The sequence below is a fragment of the Mesocricetus auratus genome, unplaced genomic scaffold, assembly GCF_017639785.1.
Source record: "Mesocricetus auratus isolate SY011 unplaced genomic scaffold, BCM_Maur_2.0 Super-Scaffold_100011, whole genome shotgun sequence".
NCBI classification, from domain to species: domain Eukaryota; kingdom Metazoa; phylum Chordata; class Mammalia; order Rodentia; family Cricetidae; genus Mesocricetus; species Mesocricetus auratus.
The window spans coordinates 40748562-40763447 of NW_024429195.1; the positions used below are offsets into that span (position 1 = coordinate 40748562).

Consider the following 14886-nt stretch of genomic DNA (forward strand, 5'->3'; position numbering starts at 1 on the left):
TAGAGTTGGCTGCTCAACCTCTTGGGAGCCCTGCATGGCTGCCCCAGCTGCCTTGGCAACAAATGCGAAAGAGGTTCTCGGAACATTCCTCAGCCAAGAAGGGCTCTCTGGGAGACGCCCTTCTGACAGAGCCAGGCTGTTAAGACAGAGTCTATTTTCTTCATGCTTAAAATACATCGCTGTGTATGTGAGCTGCCTCAGGGTTTGGGTGACAAGGAATCCTATTTTTGTCACATTGCCCTGGTTTTACTGCTCTCCCACCACTCAGTGTCCTGAGAAGTCCTTCTGAGTAGCAACATGTCCCCTTTAATAAATCAAAACATTCGTGCGGGATCACACCACTTGAAATGAGACCCTGCAGAATGAGGTAAAGCCAAGCTGTTGCTGGCACTGCTGCAGCTTCTGAGCTGGAGTCTCCAGCACACATGCTTTGATTTAATTGGCCTAATGAGGCTGGGCTGGATGTGACTGCGTGATCAATCAGGTTCGAGTTATGAGCTGTTGAAAAATGGGATTACAGCAGAGAAAAGGCTTTTGGCAAATTGACTACAGGCAGGAAGCCAAAAAGTCTTGATTTAACAATTGAATAGTTTTTCCTTTATTTTTTTTTGTCCCATCCCTTGCATGCTGATAAGTCACAACAAAACCTAGGTAGGTGTTTCACTTATATGCTTTAGAATTTGTCTTGCAGTCCTCACTCTGTTTTGATCCAAACACAATGGGTTCTGCCTTGTGTGACATTAGAAACCAATGAACATTTTCTGTCTAGAATAGAGAAAGGCCCTTGCCAGAATATTGTTGTCCTTGTAATAGACTGGGAAGTAGTATAAATATATTTCATATATACATATACATGCATGAAAGCATATGTTTGAAAACTAACCTGTGACTTTAGCTATTTCCCAATCCTAGCCACTTCATTCCTGTTTATCTAGCTAGGTCCCTGGTGTACTAGCAAGAGTTTCTGGGTCCCCTCCCCCATATTTTCCAGTGGCTGTTCAAGGACAGGGATGGGGAAAGTGAGGGAAGGTCTTGAGTCATTCTAGGACAGCAAAAGAAACCTCTTGAAAAGACATTCTTCCATTCTGGGAAACTAGAAATGAGGGAACTTGGCAAACATGGCTGGTTTTCTGCTTGACTTGCCAGGCCTGAGGTAAATACAGGTACTGTGGCATGTGTCATTATTCGGGTCATCTCTAATGATGTCTACAGAGGGTTTTTGTTGTTGCTTAATTGAACTTTGGTCAAACTTAAAGGGTAAATTTACTCCTCAACTTTGGGAGCTGTTTATATTTCTTACTGTCCAAATAAGTTTAGTTTTCTCTTCCTTTCCTTTATAAGGTGGGTTGTAGCTTTTATTTTTAGTTCAAGTTCTGCCTTGGAGCTTCCTTTTGTTACGAGTGGGAACTAAGAATCTTAACCTTCTAGAATATTCTGAGCAAGGAGCTGCAGCTTCGCTGCTGAAGGGACACATTGATGTTCCACACTGTTTATGTCCATCTTTGCCCAGGGAGTTTTAATCACTCTACTGTCAAGAGGTTTAGATCTAGACTCCAGCACCTCATTAGCAGGTTTTCATGAGTGAGATGTTAACCTAAGACCACTGCATAGGTCATAATGTAACAAGCCTGGTAAAGATGAGTATGTTCTAAAGAGACACTCATGTCCCTCTGACTATCAGATTATTGGAACCTTAAACCCTAAGGAATGGGAGTTTCCCCACCGTAGTAGAAGGGAAAGTGCCAGGTAGAGTGGGAACTGAGTCCCTTGAAAGGATAAAACCCTGGTAACCAAAGTAAGACCACACCTTGATGAGAGAGCTTAGATGAGTGTATTGACAGCCCTCTGTTTCAACTTTAACCTTAGTTCAGAGTAATGAAGTGAGGATGTCACTGAATGACTTTGTCCCTCTTTCTAAAGTTGCCAAATTGAGTAAATCTCCCTTTTTGCTACATTATTATATTGTTGTTACTATATTATTTTGGCTATTTTAATTTGTTCTTGTTTTTTTCTCTTTAGTATTTTTCCTTCAATGTAAGATACCTATTGATTACTTTGGAATTTCATACAATGCATCCTGATCACATCTGCTTGCCATTTCTCCCAGGTCTACATTCCCACCCTTGTGCCTCTTCCCCAAAAGAGAAAAAGAAACATACCAAGTTCAATTTGTGTTGCCCATATACTGATTAGAGCATGGTCGAACTCCCAATGGCCAGGCCCTTATAAATAAATGTGCCCCCTCTCAACCTGTAAACCATTTACTATGTTTGTAACTGTGAAGAGCTATACTTCAGCATCCTTTTTTAAAGGACTTCCTTCAGTAGCTTCCTATCTGAACTGTTTCTTTTTGGGGGGGGAGGGAGAGGCTGTCACAGAAGACTTTAATGTCTCATTCTCAATTATGAATTCACTGTCATTGATACCACTGAAAAGGGAGCCTCCTTGCCCATAACAGCTGGTGGCAGCACAGATTATGGACTTCCCAACTGATTCCCAGTGGTAGCACATGAACCCAGACATCAACATGGTCTCTGGCAGTAAAAAGGACCATGGACATCAACATGACCTCAGGAGTCTGTATAGACCACTGACACCAACTTGGCCTACTGCAGCAGCATGGACTATGGAGGTCTTTTGAGGAGGCTTACTCCATAAAATGGACCATTCTTCCTCTTGAATGGATAGCTTCTTGTTGCTCAGAGCCATGTGATCATGTGGTTGGGCAGCAAGTTTGGGGGCAAAGCCTGCTTGAGCTCCAGGGTACTGTATACCTCCCTTCTAACCCTACTTGGCATCAACATGTTCCTTGGTCCACCACTCCCATTCCTATTGTGTCTTCCGTATCTCTAGTTCCATTTCTCCCCACAATGCATTCCACATAGTTCTGGCATCTTTCCTACTTCTCTATCATGCATTCATTTACTGACATGGCATTGCAAACTGCTGTGACTCACACATTATATACATATATATTGCTCAAACAGCTTTACATGCAAACACTTTTTGCAATCAGTCACTGGTCTGATTCAAGGTTTCTGGTAAATACTGGACTATTGCTGAGACTTGTCTCGGATATCCTGTTGTTGCCCGGAGTTATGGTGACTGACTTTGTGTGGCTGGGCCGCATGTCTGGCAGTAGGAGCTATGACAGCTCCAGGTCACTACAAACCTCCTTGCTATTGTTGCAGCATGACCATCCCATTTGCAACACTCTCTCGATGTCCTTCCCCCAGTAGGGCAAGTATCCTGAACTGTAGCAGTGACAGATCCATGAGGACTTGAGCACTGGCCCTACTCGGCAATGACATGATCCTTTGTCCTAAGTAACAGTGCTTCCATAGTTGTTATCACTGCTGCCACAAAAGAATTGCCAGGTTTTGGGTCCGAGGTAATGCAAGCTCTGCAGACTCATACTCCACTGCTGCTTCTCCCTTCAAAGGCTCTGTGGGTCTCTCAGGCTCCTTGGAGAGGTTCGGCATCACACAGTTGCCAGTGGCTGCCACAATCTTGACTCTTCAGACTTAATTGGTTCTTGAGGCTAGATGATTTAACTTGATTTCTTGGGACTACAGACTGTGACCCTTAAGACAAGTAACAATGACTTCTAAAAAATTCTGAAACTTTTATGTTGTGTCTTGTGCACATTGTCTATCTTCTTTAGAGTGAGTCAAACCCCAGACATTCAATTCACAAATCCTTGTTTTCCCTATGACATAGAGCTGGGTAAAGCATTTCCCATTGCTTTTCAGTAAGGGTATGGACATGCTAAATTCATAATTGTGCTCCCTATTCTATATTATTATTACTGCCATCGTTATTATTTAAGACCATTTGATATTTATTTGTGTGTGTGTGTGTGTGTGTGTGTGTGTGTGTGTGTGTGTGTGTGTGTGTGTGTGTGTGTAGACTGTAGACATGTCATGGCGCACTGTAAAACTCAGAGAATAACTATGGAATTTGGTTCTCTCCCTCTACCATGTGAGTTCTGGGAATTGAACTTAGGTCATGAGGTGACTTACAGTACTCTTATTCCCTGAGCAGTCTCACTTATGCTTATTATTTCTTCTTATTTTCCTCCTCTTATTCCTCCTTTTACTTAAAATATAGAGTAAGTTATTTTTATTTTTTATTTTTATTATTTTTATTTTTGGAATAGGATCTTGTAGCTCAGTCTGGCATCAAATTTGAATTCGTGATTTTCTACCTGTACCGCTCAAATTCTGGGTTACATGGACACTACCATATTCAGCTTTATGAACATTTAAAATAATTTAGGGTCACAGAAGAAGGAATAGACTTTGACATCTATAATAGTGTTCCCCTCTCCTTTTCTTCCTCCCTTCCTTGTTTCCTTCCTTCCATTTTTAACTTTTTTTTTCTGCAAACACTAAGTAGTCTTTCCCACATCCTCCTATTTGTGTAGAGGTTCAAAGTTTCTTTGAAGGGCAGGTGTGTTCATTATGAAACACTCACAGAGGAAAGGATTGATTGTGTCTGTTATGCAGGAGCTGTCCATCATGGAGAGGAAGCCATTGCTGTGTGAGTGCGCAGGTCAGGAAGAAGGAAGAGGGCAATGCCACTGCCTAGCCACCTTACTCCCTTTTCTCTTTTCATTCATCCCAGAACCTTACCCCCCCACAGTTAATTATCTCTGGAGAAAGCCTTCCAGGCACACTTACAGGAGTGTCTTACAGAACAATCTAAGTCCAGCCAAGTCGAAAATGAAGACTAACTCTCAGTAGGCTTTGTGGTTCTTATGGAATGCAAGTAGCTCAATGAGCTCTGCTTCCAGGAAGCCTTGTTTCACTTTAGGGATGGCTGAAGCTGGAGGTTTCTTCTGATCTCTTCTGTATTCCCAGCATACTTTTAGCCTGTGTTTAAAATAGAGTTGTACTATTCGCACATCCTGGGGGAAAGGTCTCATTTCTGCTCTTCAATATATGGGGTTAAATACAAGGTAGTATTAGAACAAAGGGTTTTTCAATGGGGAAAATTTCAACATGTTAAGAAATGGTAAGAGGGTGGTTGGAGAGATGGTTCAGAGGTTAAGACCACAGGCTGCTTGCTCTTTCAGAGGTCCTGAGTTCAATTCCCAGAAACCTCACAGCCATCTGTAATGCAATCTAGTGCCCTCTTCTATTATGTAGGCATATATGCAGGCATCACACTGTATGCATAATAAATAATAAATTTTTTTTAAAAAGGAAAGAAATGGTAAGAGACTCTTTGCTCTTCATGAAGTGTGGTCTCTGTGTGAGTGTCTCATCTCTGATCTAGCCTCATCATGTCAGAGCTTTTCCTCATTTGTACACTTATGTATTTTTTTTTGTTTTTTTTACGAGACAGGGTTTCTCTGTATTGTTTTGGAGGCTGTCAGTCCAGCCTGGCCTCGAACTCACAGAGATCCACCTGTCTCTGCCTCCCGAGTGCTGGGATTAAAGGCGTGTGCCACCACCACCCGGCTTCATTTTTATTTTTCTTGAACACTCACAATGTGTGACATGGTCTAGACCCAGAGAACAATACAGACAGTGCTCAGATATGACTGTGTTCACCTAGCTTTTGTTTCAGCCGACTGCCTTTCTTGAAACTCAAATGGTCCAAGGAAAGATTCTCAGGCCAGTCTACCACTTGGGCAGTTCCCATGCTGTAAGAAGCCCATCTGAGGAGCAGAATCCATCTTTAAGTAAAACAGATATCATCCATAGTTACGCTTTTGTAGCCTACCTAGCTAAAAATCGGTCTGTTTGTAGAGCAGACATAGAACACCTGCTGCGTACAGACGAACTTGCTACCACCACTCAGTCAGGAAGATGGGTGCTTATTGAGTTTCATCTCCATGCTTCTGTGTTCTCTGGGACTACAAAGGTGCACGCTTCTGCAGCAGGTGGACTAGGTATTCCTAATCCACTTGTTCTCCTCCATCCCCACCATACTTCTCAGTTGTTCGCAAAGCAAAAATGCCCCTCATTGCATTATTGCAATACTTTTCTCATTTTCTATATTCCTTATTGGACTCTGGTGGGCCAAGTTCATGTTGTCTCTACTCTGGGTCCTAAAACTAGCAAAGTGCCTTGTACTTCCCTTGTGGAATGAATGAATAAATACAGAGGTGCATTTAGGAGGAAAGCAGGATGGTGCTGAAATGAATCCTTTGGTATTTTAACCCCTGTCTTTCTGTTCTCAGCCATAAATCAATTTGGACTTTGGAAGAAACAGATATAGCATAGATGGATGAGTAACAATTGAAATATGTCCTCCAACTCAGATTGAGTGTTAGTTTCTGTGAATCATGAAGTAGTGAGCTAAGTACTTCTTGGTGCTCTTTGGGCCTGTCAGGGAGTATGAGACACGAACAAGGTGCTGTGGAGACAGTTCTTTTCGTAAAATGCTTTCTTTGCATGAGGGTCTATGTCAGATCCCTAGAACCTACATTCAAAAAGGCAGATATCATGGCACAAACTTCTGCTTCTAATGCCAGGGAGGAAGAGACAGAGGGATTCCTGGAACTTGTTAGCCAATTGGACTACCCTTTTGGATAAGCTCTAGGTTCAGTGAGAGATCCTATCTCAAAATAGGTTTTATGACTCCTCAACAATGATAGCTGAGGTTGACTTCTGCACACACATGAATAAGCAACTGTACATACAAGAACACACATATATACATGTACCCACAAAGATGTATATGTGGTGATATATTATTCATGATTTATTAAAGCTTTCCTGAGAATTCAGAAAGCAAAACATGTATATAAAAAGTATAATATAATAATACAAAGTATTTCAAAATTCCAAGAAGGGAAATTTGGTTAATTATGTACACATATACATTGAGGGTTAAACCACTTTAAAATTATTATTATTAATTATTATTTTATTACTGTATGTGTGAGTACATGGTGTGCCTGTGGTGGTGGGGGGAGACTAAGCACATGACAGCATGAAACTTGGTAGAGTTGGTCTCTCCATCTATCTGTTTTTGGTTCCAAGGATTGAACTTGTGTCAGGATTGTACTTTATCTACTGGGTCTTTTTTTTTCTGGCCCTTTTTGTGTTACCATTAATTTACTTATGGGAATGGGTATAAGTGAAACTCAAGGATGTGGGGATGCTTGGCAGAGGCACATGTGTCCTGGGCACTATTAAGCTGTCAGCTGGAAGAGAATGCAGGGACCAGGAGAGGGAGGTCACAGTAGGGCTCTGTCTTCTGTCTTGTCCAGCTCTGAGGACCTCTTTCTTACATATTCCCGCTGACTCATTATTAAAATGCAGAGCTCAGAGAACAGAGACTCGTGCACTGCATTCTGCCGTGGTTTTCTTCTTCCATGTTGTTTGGAACCTTAAAAGAATTTATCTCATCAATGAGACCCATGTACTTTGTGTTGCTTCTTTGTATATTTCATTTTGATTCCAGCTGTTTAATTCTAATCTCTCCTCTGCATAATGTCCATCACTCTAAAGCTTAAATAGATGATAAATAGGTGATGAGCTTTCTCTGGTTTATACATCTTCCCACTATTTATTATTTATTGTGGTGCATGGTGTACATGTGTTTGAATGTGTGTGTGTGTGTGTGTGTGTACAGAAGACAATTTTCAGGAGTCAGTTCTCTGCTTACACATGTGGGTTTTGGGGAACAAACTCAGGTCATCATGCCTATCCCTAATTTCCATATATATCACATGCTAAATCATCACCTGCAGTTTTTCCCTGTACAAATTGCTACTGGCTCAAGTTACACCAGATCAGAGAAATATGACTACAATATGCTTTATTAAACTATAAACACAGCAGGGTCCTTTTTGGTGAGATTATAGGAGTAGAGTCTCTGGGAGAGTCACCGCTGTCTTAGAGACAGATAAAAGGTATTTTGGAATCTGCCCCTCTATTCCATAGTGATCAATGCCATAACTGGAAAAGTGTGATTGCCTTCCTCCCACTGCATTTTAATTTGGTCACAGGATGGCAGGTGAATTCTCTATGCATCCATGAAAGCATAGTTGAGAAGGCTGACTGCTGCTCTCAGGACCCTCAGGGACTATGAAGCAGCTCGTTTGTCTCCTCAGTTCATCTGGAGGGGAGAGATCTGATCAGCTACAGGATGGTTGGCCCAACATTGTGGAGACACAGGACTGCACACATGTCCCCCCAGTCTTGTGAATCAGCTTCACTCATTTTTTTTTTTCAGGGTCAGCGTTCAAAGCGACATTTCAGACACAGGCCTGACTGCTTCCTCACTCTCAGCAAATCTGGACTTTTTTGCTCATAGACCCCTAGCAAATGCTGGCATGACTTTTACAAACACCGGCCAAATTTCAGTCTCATTATAAAATATAAAGTCAGAGCTGGCTTTGAGTTTTGCACTCACATTTCACACAAAACTAATTTGCAGTGCTTCCAGATGGGTTCAGAGTAGATGGCACGCTGCCTGCTACTCTAAAATTCATGAGGCAGAGAGCACTGGAGTGGGAGAGGAAATAGAGCTTGTACCCTGTATGGGGGAATGTGGAGATTTTGGGTCTAGGGAAAGAAAGAGTTAGATTTTAAAAACAACATCAGCAGCAGCTCAGTATGACCGAGGCAAAATGGCGGAGAACCAGCATTTTATTAGACAATCAGGGCCAGGTGTCGGCATGATGTATGTTCCATCATTAAGCTGTTCCCTCACTGGAAGAGGTAGGAATTACTTTATTCTTTTTAGTTAAGAAAAAGATTTTTTTGTATAACTCTGCTCTCTAAATCACATCTTTGTTATTAATCAGGTGTGTGTGTGTGTGTGTATCATTAACTAAATGATACTTTTTTGGCAAAGACTCAAAATTGCCTCCAGCGCCCGGGGTGATGGATCAGCTGGTAATGTGCTTACTTTGCAAGCAGGAAAGCAAACAAACACAAATCTTGAGTTTTTTTATTTTTTAATTTGAAACAGGGTTTCTCTGTGTAGCTTTGTAGACCAGTCTGGCCTTGAACTCACAGATATCCGCCTGCCTCTGCCTCCCAAATGCTGGGATTAAAGGTGTGTGCTACTACTGCCTGGCAAGACCTGGGTTTGAAACCCAGAACTACAGGAGAAAATTGCTAGGTGTGGTGTATTCTCCGGTAATCCCAGTGCTCAGGATGTAAAATACACACACAGGGCAGAGACAAGTGGATCCCTGGAGACTCGCTGGCAAGCTGGCCTTGCTTACAGCTGCCGGGCAGTGAGAGACCCTGTCAAGAAAACACCAATGGTGCTTGGGGAATGATACTCCCAGTTGTCCTCTGGCTTTCATATGCAAACACGCACACCCACATACACACAGCACATATAAAATACCCTCCAGTTAAAGAGACCCAACTTTATTGTGTCTCCAGTTCATGAAAGGCGATGGGGCAGACAGTGTGCGTAGGCTGCTTTTGTGAGAGGACTCCTGCAGGGGTTGAATGGGAGGGATGCCGGCAAACCCCACTTTATTCATGAATCTGAAACACTGGATTCTCCTGGCTGTGTCTGTCAGGAGCAAGGGCCATCTTCCACTTAATTCATGTACATGAATTGGGATTCTTGGGATTCAGGCTCCTTAAAACAAACGAGCAACCCGAGAAAACGGAAGGTAAAGGCTCTTTCCTGTGGGCAGCTAGATGTCCATTTCTTCATTTTCTCAAACGTGCACATCAGGACTCTGCACCTTCCCTGGCTGTTGATAGTACTCTAGGATAAGACTGGAGCAGCGGTTGAAGCAGAAGGAGCTGCCTCTCTATCCACTGGGCCTGGAGACGCAGCTCCCTGGTGTGCTGTCCAGGCTTTGCCCTATATGAACCGCAACCTTTAAACTGTGCCCTAAATGAAGCTCTACTGATGCCTACGAAAGCGCGTCTGTTTTGTGTCTGAGTTTCAAATTTGGGGAAATAGATGAAAGAAAAATTCAAAGTACCTCTTTTAGCTCATAATGACACTTAACTGCATAGATAAATGGCTTTAAAGATTATAACAAAGAATTGTTATAAGTTACTTAACAAATGTTTATTAGCTGCTTGTCTTTTTAATTTTGGGGGGGTGGTGTTAGTAATACAAAATAATAAACTTCATTATGCCTTTTTCTTTTAGTTTTTTAAAACAGGGTCTCTAAGGCTGGTCTTTACCTCAGTATGTAGGGAAGGATGAACTTGACCTCCTAATCATCCTGCCTCCAACTCCACAGTGCTAGGACTACAGGCGTGTACCCCACAGGTATGTACCCCAATGCTGATCTTTATTATAGGAATGTTTGTGTATGTGTGCTAGCTACTGTTATGTTAACTTGATACAACTAGTGTCATCGCAGAGGTGGAAGTTTAATTAGCGATTGATGGCTTGGGGAGCTCACTGTGGGTGGGACCACCCCTGGACTGGTGGTCCTGGGTTCTATAAGCAAGCAGGCTGAGCAAGCCATGGGAAGCAAGTCAGTAAGTAGTATCCCTACATGGCATCTGCTTCTGCCTCCAGGTCCCTGCCCTTTTTGAGTTCCTGCCCTGACTTCCTCCAATAATAGACTGCAATTGGGAATCAAATGAACCCTTTCCTCCAAACTTGTTTTTGGTCACTGAGGTTTATCATAGTGATAGTAATAACCCTAAGACAGTCTACATCACCAATGTGTCACATTCAGGAGAAGTCAAAGCATGATAATGGATTTGTGACTTGGTTTAAAATAACATGAAAATTATCAATGTATAAGTGGTATATAATCTAAGTGTTTTGTACCTCAGATCTCTAGACACCTTCAAGCTCTAATTCATAGCATGACAAGCTGGCTGATCCCTGGCTTTCATCTTTCTATAGATAAGTGAGATTCTACTGTCTGCAATACCTTCCTACAGGCTGCAGTGTACCTGGAAAGAGATCATAGATATGTGCCATTTTTAATTGGATAACCCTGTGATACATCAAAAGATCATTTTTTTACAAAGAAGATACTAGAAAATATTGATGCTTTCTCTATAATACATAATTTTTATTTTTAAAATAACATATCTTTTGTGCAAAAATGTAGAGATAATACTATATACATTAAAGAAAAAACAAAACTCTATAAACCCAGAGAAAATAATCTTGGTTAATATTTTAATGTATGTTCTGGCAGTATTTTATACATTTACATTAATTGGTCATATCTGAGATGTTATTATATATACAGTATTACATTAGATTAGCAATTAGAAGTAGCTGGAAAGAAACTCCATCTTCAGAGATGAGTACCTGGAAATTAAATTTTGGAAGCCAAGGCTCTCTTGTGTTTTAACTTCTGTTTTGCTGGGCTCATGTATCCAGGATGGTCCAGAACTCACTATAGCTGACAACTGAACTTCTTATCTCCCTGTCTCTAGCTGCCATGGGATAAGATTACAGGTGTGTGCCACCATGCTTGCTTTCATGTCGTGCTGTGTATTGAGCCCAGGGATTTGTGCGTGCTTGACAAGGACTCTAGTTTCTGAGCCACATCCTCAGACCCTCCCTGCTCTTAAGACTCCTCCTTTCAAATCACTTCTTTATTTATTTTATAAGTGTAGGTATGTCCAACATTTGTATGCTCATGAAGGTCTGAAGAGGTCACTGAAACCCCTAGAACTGGAATTATGGGTGGTTTTGAGATAGCTGTGTGAGTGCTGGGACTTGAACAGCCAGTATTTTTAACCAGTGACTCATCTTTCCAGCCCAAGAACACTTTCTTGTTTTTTTTAATGAAATAAAAGGCTAATGAAAAAATAGCCTTTTATTTTCTTTCTTTTTTAATTTTTATTTTTAAATTTAAATTTAAATTAGAAACAAGGTTGCTTCATATGTCAATCCCAGGTCCCTCTCCCTTTCCCTCCTTTCCTCCCATGCCCTCCCACCAACCTCCCAAATACCCTCTCATTTCCCCAGGGAGGGTGAGGCCCTCCATGGGGGTGTCCATAGTCTGTCATTTCATCCAGGGCAGGGCCTACACCCTCCCCCAAAAGTCTAAGTTGAGAGAGCATCTCTCATTGTTGTATGGGCACCCAAAGTCCATTTGTATGCCAGGGATGAATACTGATCTACTACCCAAGGCCAGTAGGTTGCCTAGGCCTCCTCACTGACACCCACATTCAGGGGGTCTTGGTCAGTCCCATGCTGGATTCCTAGGCATCAGTCTGGGATTCAAGAGCTAACCCTTGTCAGGTCAACTGTTTATGGGGTTTAAACCAGCCTATTCAAGGCACCATAGGAGTTTCAAATATAAATACACACACACACACACACACACACACACACACACACAAATCCCACCAAACCAAAACAACAAAAATCCCTTCTAATTTTCCATTCACTCTGGGAAACACATTGTCTCCTTTGGTCATTTCATTCTTCCTGCTTGCTCCATGTAGCTTACCTAGTAAATCACCCCTGCATGTTCATGATTCCTTATATTTGTATGTTAGAGGAAATGGTAGAAAAATTTCTTTTGGACAAATCTTGCTCATTGAAAATCTGTTCTATCTCCTAAGCAAACAGAACAGAGGCCACATCCATCCCAAGTGAGATGAGACTTTGGCACATCCCCTTCAGGGTGGTGATGGCTTCCTCGTCCAGCTTTTCCTGCTCTACTCCCACTGCTGTGTTTCTTTATTTAGAGTTCTAACAAGGAAAAAAAGTCCACAAGAGTACTTCAGGGTGAGAAGATGTTAAGTTGGCTTTGAATCGCTTTTGCTCTGTTAATATGAGTTGCATAACAAATGTCACAGGGTTGGTGGATTTTACCGCATCTGTTAAATATTAACAGTCCTTGTCCTTTCTGAGAGATTGAAGTGCCTGGAAACGGCTCAGCCAATCACAAAGAAACTGGTTTCCATGGAAGCAAGATCGCAGCTTCATTTCATTCACAATGAAATCCACACAGCAAGACAGATCTGTAAAAATAACCAGTGTAAAATCAAAGCAAAATATTCCTGGGTGTTTGTTCTATGCCTCTTGGCATATGTCAGATTTGCATTTTGAAAATTATCTAAAAATATCTGGGTATTCAGGAGAGTTTTTCACAGAGCCGAAGATCTGTCTTCTACCTCACCCTGGCAGTGGGTCTTCAGTGTGCCAATCTGTGTGTTTAAAGCGTTGAACCCCTTCCTTCTTTGCCTCTTCAGCACATCTTAGTGCTTGCTTTAGGCTGAAAACCAGAATATCTTCAAGTCGGGTAGACATAGATTACCTTAAAGGATATTGATAAACCAATAATAAAGAAAAACATGAGTAATAATTTATTATATCATTCTCTCTCTGGTGGGATGTAATAATCATCTACACTGGTTAGATAACTACTGTTCCCTTTATTTTACATGTGAAAACCACAAATCAAAGAGGCTAACAAGCCCCTTCAAAATCGCACAGCCAATAAGAAGCAGAATCTGATCTCCATCAAGAGAGATCCAAATGACTGGTCTCCTCCTTCCCTCCTTTCCTCCCTCCCTCCTTTCTTCCTTCAGTATGTATAAGTGTAATTGGGTGAACATGTGCATGAAGGTACATGTGACTACACACAAAAATATGGCACCAGAGGAAAATGTTCAGTGCCCTGTTCTGTCTACTCTCTGTCTTGTTCTTCTAAGACAGGGCCTCCCACTGATCCTTGAACAACCAGCAAGCACCAAGGGAGTTCCTGTGTCTACTCTCCAGAGTGCTGGGGATAAAGGCAGACATTGGCCCAACTTCTTCCACGTGGGGGCTGGGGATCCAAACTCAGCCCCTCATGTAGTGAGTACTCTTACCTATGAAGAGTACTCTTCAAGTCTCATATTTATTTTTATTATGGAGAGTATCAATGTTATTGTCAGTGGAGTAAAACAGATCTCTGGATCTCTCTGTGGACTACTCTATCTACTGTGTACACTCACCCATAACTGTATACACACACACAGACACACACACACACACACATACACACACACACACACACACACTCCATTTGATCTTTTTTTAACAGTCCAGGTGGTCATTATGGGTTCCGATTAACATGGATATGTCTTGAGTCTGGAACTGTATGGCACAACTGTTACTTTATAATAAACATAGTTAATCAATAGTCAGGACCTTGGAATATGCCAATAATTCCTGTATTTCAGAGGCGGAGGCAAGAGGACTACTTCAAGTTCAAGGCCATCCTGTGCTGTGGTGAGGCTAACCTGGGCTGTGGAATGAATGTCTATAAACATTAACCAACCAACCAACCAAACAACCAGCCAGCCAGCCAGCCAGCCAGCCAGCCAGCCAGCCAGCCAGCCAGCCAGCCAGCCAACCAAACAAACAAACAATAAAAATGTAGTTTTTCTAAGACTGTCAAGATCGTTTAGATAAAGACACTTGCCACACCATGCTTGATGATCTAAGTTCCATCGTTGAATCTATGTAGCAGGAGAAGAAAACCAATGCCTAAAAGTTACCCTCCACATGCACGTTATTTCATGTGCACAGCTACAAATACAAATGTAGTTGGTGTGACACCTCCAAGAATTTTATTAACAAGCAAAAAAGACTTTACAGAGAACCTCAGCAAATTTGGGTGGTGACAGAAGGATGTTGTTTGAACAGATCCACTTTTTGCCACTGTCTTACTGAGCAGAGAGGTGTGTCTGGCACGCCTAAATAAACAATTGAAGCAAATGACCCCTTGTATTTCAGAAACTTATTTTCCACTTTTAATATGTGAGTTTAATAACATGCTTACCCAATTACTGTTTACTTTAAGGTGTTCTCTGAAGATAAGGAGACTCCTGCACTTAAAAGTAACACAGGGGTTAGGAAAGGAAGAGAGCAGCCTTTGGCAGATCCTCCTCTTGTTCTTCTTAGTTCTTGAAAAACTGACATTAATATTAGTCACTTGAGAGACCAGTACTGTCAGTGTATGCGTGT

At 41.8% G+C, this 14886-nt stretch overlaps 1 long non-coding RNA gene across 1 annotated transcript in view; it reads left to right on the forward strand.

Moving 5' to 3' along the window:
* LOC121143241 overlaps window positions 1–14637 on the forward strand; it is a 47641-nt gene extending 33004 nt beyond the window's left edge. The window contains exons 2-3 of the long non-coding RNA XR_005880432.1: window positions 10093–10215; window positions 14100–14637. This is a non-coding gene — a long non-coding RNA (uncharacterized LOC121143241). The remainder of the gene's footprint in view (window positions 1–10092; window positions 10216–14099) is intronic.
* The last annotated feature ends 249 nt before the right edge of the window (window positions 14638–14886 follow it).